Genomic DNA, 6,368 nt, shown 5'->3' with positions numbered 1-6,368 from the left:
ATGTTTATCCTGTATTTGATTGTGTTTATCTGCAGTTAGTTACACGAATTCAGTTATGGGATGAAATCGGATAGGGATGAAATTGTTTATGGATGAACGGGTTTAAGAGTTTTAAGAGTTTAAGAGTTTTTAAGAGTTTTAGCCAAATGCTTTATAATATAGTATAGATAATTTAGATATTTTGTGGTCTAACTTTTTAATATTCTCACTTTTCTATTAAATTTATAAACTTTATTTGTATATATAAAATTAAATTTAGTGTAAATTTCGGATTTGGCTCTTGAAAATGTCAGTTGTATGAAATTGGTCCCTATTCTGTTGGGTTATTTGGTTTGTCCCACATATACCAAATCTTAAATTTTCAAGTGCCTTATATTATCAACGTCATACCTAGTGTTAAATTGCTTAACTATCTAGTTGGGTCCAATACATATTAAATATCAAGAGGGCCTTGGGTCCATTGATAACATTGGCGGGTTTGGCCTAGTGACGGAAACACAAATTCTACTTTGTTCATTGTTGTTTTCATATGTAATTATATATATATATATATATATATGGTGATTATATATATAAACCTCTGTTACTGTTTCAATTCATATCATACCACAAATGAAATTTGTTTACTGCATCTAAGTAATAACAATCTTAGACAGAAATTCGTCCGGAGCATGGTGAATTGGACGTCTATCTAGAGGATACAACAATCTGCTCAAAAAACAAACTTGAACCTGATGAATCGATTAGTCTTCCATATGAAATCAATCAGAATCAGAGAGGCGAAGAAAACCAAGAACCTCCTATTCCAAGGCCCTCTTGATATTTAATATGTATTGGACCCAACTAGACAGTTAGACAATTTAATACTAGGTATGGCCTTGGTAATATAAGGCACTTGGAAATTTAAGATTTGGTCTATGTAGGACAAACCAAATACCCAACAATATCCAGTTAAATTCTATTTTATTTAACGATTGTAAAATAGTTATTGTAATATGTAAAAAAAAATGAAAATGAAAAAAAAACTCCCTCACCCGTTTCTTGAGCAATCAATGATTCCATGATTTTCTCGAATACATCATTTTCATGTATATATTTTTTTATATTTAATTTTCTTATTTTTCCTTCTTATCCTACAAAAATGATATCAAGAACACAATATACTTTAAAAACATTACATTAAATGATATATATTTATATATATAGAGAGAGATGAGTTATTATACAACCACTTACATTCTATAATCAATACAACTCAATCTCAACCGTCCATTTGATTTGATGTATATGTAATTTCATAATATAAAGTGTTGATCATAATCAATGAACTTTATTCATCTTCCATAAATATTTAAATCATAATAAATGAACTTTCATCATTTTCATAAATATTTCAATTTATTGGGTTGCATTGGTTATACAAATGTGATGAGTTGCATTTGAAACAAACTCTCTCTCTCTCTATATATATATATATGTGTGTGTGTGTGTGTGTATGTATGTATATGACATTCATCTTGATATAGTTTCTTTTAGTTTTTACCCTTTTTTTATGTGAAGTGATATATATCTATGTAATATTTATCATGAATATTTATGCGAGTTCACTTGTTCACAAAAACTCTTTAATATTCATATATTAGTATGATATTAATCATGACTATTATGCATGTTCATATGTTTACAACAAATCTTTAATATCCACACATTAGTATGATATTCATCAACATTCATCATAAATATTGTGCATGTTTACGTATACACAACAACTTTTCAATATTCATACATTATTATGATATTCATAATGAATGCTCTAAGTACATTTTCACTATAACATTAAACATGAATATACATATTATTTATCATGAATATTTATATACTTCACGTGTGTACAACAATTTTTGGGTATTCATACATCAATATGATATTCATCGTAAACATACATATTATTCATCATGAATATTTATGTATGATCACATGTATACAACAACTTTCTCGTATTTATATTACTATGATATTTATCATAAATATTAATTTTTATCATAATATTCATCATGCATATACATATTATTCAGTTTCAACTCTACATACTATAGTTTTTCTTTCTTTTTCTTTATTGGGTTCTCAATGAGTTCCCGATTCGTCTTGATAGGTCGATCTATTACGACAAAAGTTTAAAGTGGTAGGTTATACTTTTACACAAACAAACACACAATAAATTAATCGACAGGTTTTCAATCGGTCTCGATGGAAATGAAGGTGTTAGTTTTACACACACAAACAGGGGCAGATGTAGAATACAAATGGTGGAGGGATGGGCCCCCATTTAAAAAAAAAAGAATTTTTAATTACTTAGTTTAACAACGATTTTTTCTTTAACTTTCTACCAGTCCTCCCCAGTAATTTCTAGCTAGTGCCCCCACCAACCAAAAAAATTACCTTTAAATCAACCAAAAAAAACCAAAAAAGTATCTCAAAATCAACGACAAAAACATAAAAAATCATTCGAAATCAACAAAAAAACTTATAAATCTCTTAAATCAACCAAAAAATTTTAAAAATCCCTTGAAACAATGGTATTAGACTAAGAACACACTAACAACTTTACGGGCCTTCAGTCTATCTTAAAGGTGCCTCCACTAGACAAAAATCATGGATCCGCCACTGCACACAAGCATAAACCAAGTCAATGGATGTGTTCTCGATTATCTCGATTGGTATTGATCAGTGTCGATGGGTACTCAATCAATCTCGATGAGTTCCCGATCCGTCTCGATGAAAACCGAAAATGATAGGCTATGATTTTACATACACAAACACATAACAAATCAATTGATAGGTTGGTCTCCGTAGTTTGCGGCTTCTAAAGAAAATAAGAACAAGACAAAAAAGAAATTAATGGTAAAATGGTAAAAATAATAAAACATATGTTAATTATGTAATACTTTTTATTATAAAATTATTGAAAAGATAGTGTGTGATAAAAGCAAAATGTTGATAAGATTAATATATATTATATAATAATATATGATCAAGTTGTTGGTTTTTAGGATTAGGTTCAAATTCAATTGGTGTGGATTCCATAACTTTTTTTTACAATAAAAGGATTCGTCTACTTTAAATATACAATTTAAATAGTTAAAGAAAAATACACAAATATTATTGAAGGTACATTCTATACTATATTACAAAACATTTGATAAAAACTTTTAAAAATCATTTTATATCGAGTAAAAACAAAATCAAAATGAAGGATTTATGAATTTTGATAATGGAATGAAATTTAATTAATATAATATAAAAAAGAGTAAATTACATCGTTGATCCCTATAGTTTGCTCAGAATGTGGATATAATCCCTCTTTTGTAATATGGGGTCCCTATGGTTGCATTTCATTTTGCTCTAGATCTCTTGCATTCCAATCCATTAATTTATGGGTATTTTTATTCTTTTACTATAATTTTGTCTTCTCCATTTAGAAATCATGTTTATTTATTATATTATCATTAAGTTTATATTATATATCAAATATGATATCCACCGATCATTTCCCCATGTCAAAAACCGATGAATGATGACCATCGCCCCTGCATGCTTTCCCTTTCGTTGTTTGCATGTGACCAGCTACTGGAGTCCATTTTTGTCCTCACCCACGTAAGAAGTGTGTGTATCTATATATCTAGACTTGAGATCATGTGAAACCAAGGGTTTTTCGTGAGACCCGTAAGATCAATTCTCAACCCTTGGATTAGATCTACAATTGAAACATTCATAATCACAAAATTGCCATGAGACTTCTCAATAATCACAAAATTGCCACCATGCAACTTTAGACAATTAGATCATTAGCTTATAAAGTTGAATGAACATAAATTGGTCTTACAGGTCTCACGAGAAACCCTTGGTCTCACGTGAACCCAATCCATATATCTATATACATATATACACACACATGGAACTTCATTTCGGGCTTCACCCACGTAAGAAGCGTACATATATACATGGTACTCTTTATCCAAAAAAAAATTCACCTCCCTACTTACAACTTACTTCTTCACCACTCAAGGCCATTTTGGAGGGAGGGCAGGCTGGACGTATGCCCAAGACCCATAAGAAATAGGTGCCCAATTTAAAAACATCGATTGAGATAAAAAATAAAATGAAATATTAAAATCAAGATGTATCTCGTTGCATTGCGTGAGTACCTTTCTAGTATTATAAAGCATTTGACAAAAACTCTTAAAACTATTCTTTATGCATGAATTACTGTGTATTAATGTATATTTTTTAAAATATAAGATTACAAGTAAATTGTACGTAAATACAACTTATTAAAACTTCATTTTTAAATTCGTATAACTAATTGTAGATAAATATGATCAAGTACAAGATACACATCTCTTTTTAAATATAAAAAATCTAAAATATAATTAGGATGATCATTGAGTTTTAACAAAATACTTAATCATTATCCTTATAAAAAATTATATTATTAAATCAAAAATAAATTACTTCGTTACTAAATTTAAATTAAATTATAATAAAAAAATTAAAATAAAGAAATTACAAAAAAACAGAACTTTTAAATAATTAATTTGATACTAATATTGATATATTTATTTTCGAAATTTTATAATATATCTTCAAATTTATATTTTATTCAAAAACAAAAACATTATCCCTTTCTCAAAACCACATAAAAACCGTATCAAAACATCTACAGAGACGAAATAAAACAAAACACTAATATTGAGATATATCTTGCTACATTGTGCAAGGACATTTCTAGTCTTATAAAAAATTGTATTATTAAACCAAAAATAATTTATTTCCTTATTAAATTATAATAAAAAAATTGAATTAAACAAATTACATAAAAATGAGAACTTTTAAATAGTTAATTTAATACTAATATCGATATATTTTTCATTTTTTTTATGAGGTCTTCAAATTTATATTTTATTCAAACATAAACATCATCGTTTTCTGAAGAGAAAAAATAAAACCGGATTATAACATTATCGAGATATATCGAGTTGCATTGCGTGAGTATCATTCTAAAATAAGAATAATATCTCAAACTATACTTTTGACTATAAGATTGTGGTTTCTAAAAAATTTATTTTAACCCTAATTAAAATGGTTATGAAAACATTAGAATGATGTGACATGGAAACACAACTGATTTATATTAATTCATATAAAGTGTTATTCTAAAAAATCAGTCTTTTAACCTCAAATGATATTAACGTTTATACTAAAGATGTATCATGGAATATGTTTGGTTGTCGAATGGATTTACGATGCTTTATGAACCAATCACAAAGACTAACGATGTAATTTACTCTATAAAAAATATATAAAGCTAAATAAAAGAGTATAAATATTAATAAAAAAAACCTACATTCTACTATTCTGGATAAGTTCCTTTATCTTTTCTTGGTGATCAAGTTTTATCCTTTTGGTTTTAAAATTTTGATTTTTGTCTCTATAATTTATAATTTATTTCTATTTTTATTCCTGAGTGGCTGAGTCCAAAACATTATTATTAAGTATGAAGAACTAAAATAGAAATGAATTATAAACCATAGGGATAAAAAATATCACAAGAATGAAAAGGTAATAAAACCCGCAATAGTTAGATATATAACTGAAAAAATATGTTAAAAGATAAATAACATAATATAAAAGTCATAATTGAAAAGAAACAAAAATAGTAATTTTATTCAAACGTTACTTTAAATTGTTTTTCAAAATCCTATATATTATAGGATTAAATTCATTAAATAGCAACCTATTTTCATAAACGTTCTTATTATAACATTTTATTTTTGTTTTTCTTTATTAATACAATGTATTTTTAAATTATTTTTTATTAAGGCATCACATTTTAAAAAATTTACCTATTATAGCAATGAGTAACCTGTTACTTTTGAAACCGGTTAATCTCTTGACCTTTTTTGTTTGTGTGGTTTTAATGAGGTGACGTGGATGACACATCATTTTGATGACATAATTAAAATAAAAATAAAAATAAAAACTTATTTCAAATTATTAGTAGTGATTTTCATTTTTCATTGTAATGATTTAAATTTTTTTTAATTTTTTTGACTTTTTCTTATTAAGTTGCATGCAAATTAAATATTCTAGATTAAATATATTTGTTAAATAAATATGATACATTATTTTCGAGATATATTTTGTTTGTAAAAAAAGTAACACTTCTTATTTATGTTGTTCAAAAAAATACATATTTTTTAAAGTTCTTTATAAAATGTTAACGTAATAAATTGTGTTTTACAATTTTTTTAATATTGTTATATTAATAAATAATTCAAAAAAATCTAATTAATTTAATATATTTATAT

This window comes from Cynara cardunculus (genome assembly GCF_001531365.2).
Source record: "Cynara cardunculus var. scolymus isolate 2C chromosome LG 1, CcrdV1, whole genome shotgun sequence".
Taxonomy (NCBI): Eukaryota; Viridiplantae; Streptophyta; class Magnoliopsida; order Asterales; family Asteraceae; genus Cynara; species Cynara cardunculus.
This window is presented reverse-complemented; position numbering follows the sequence as displayed.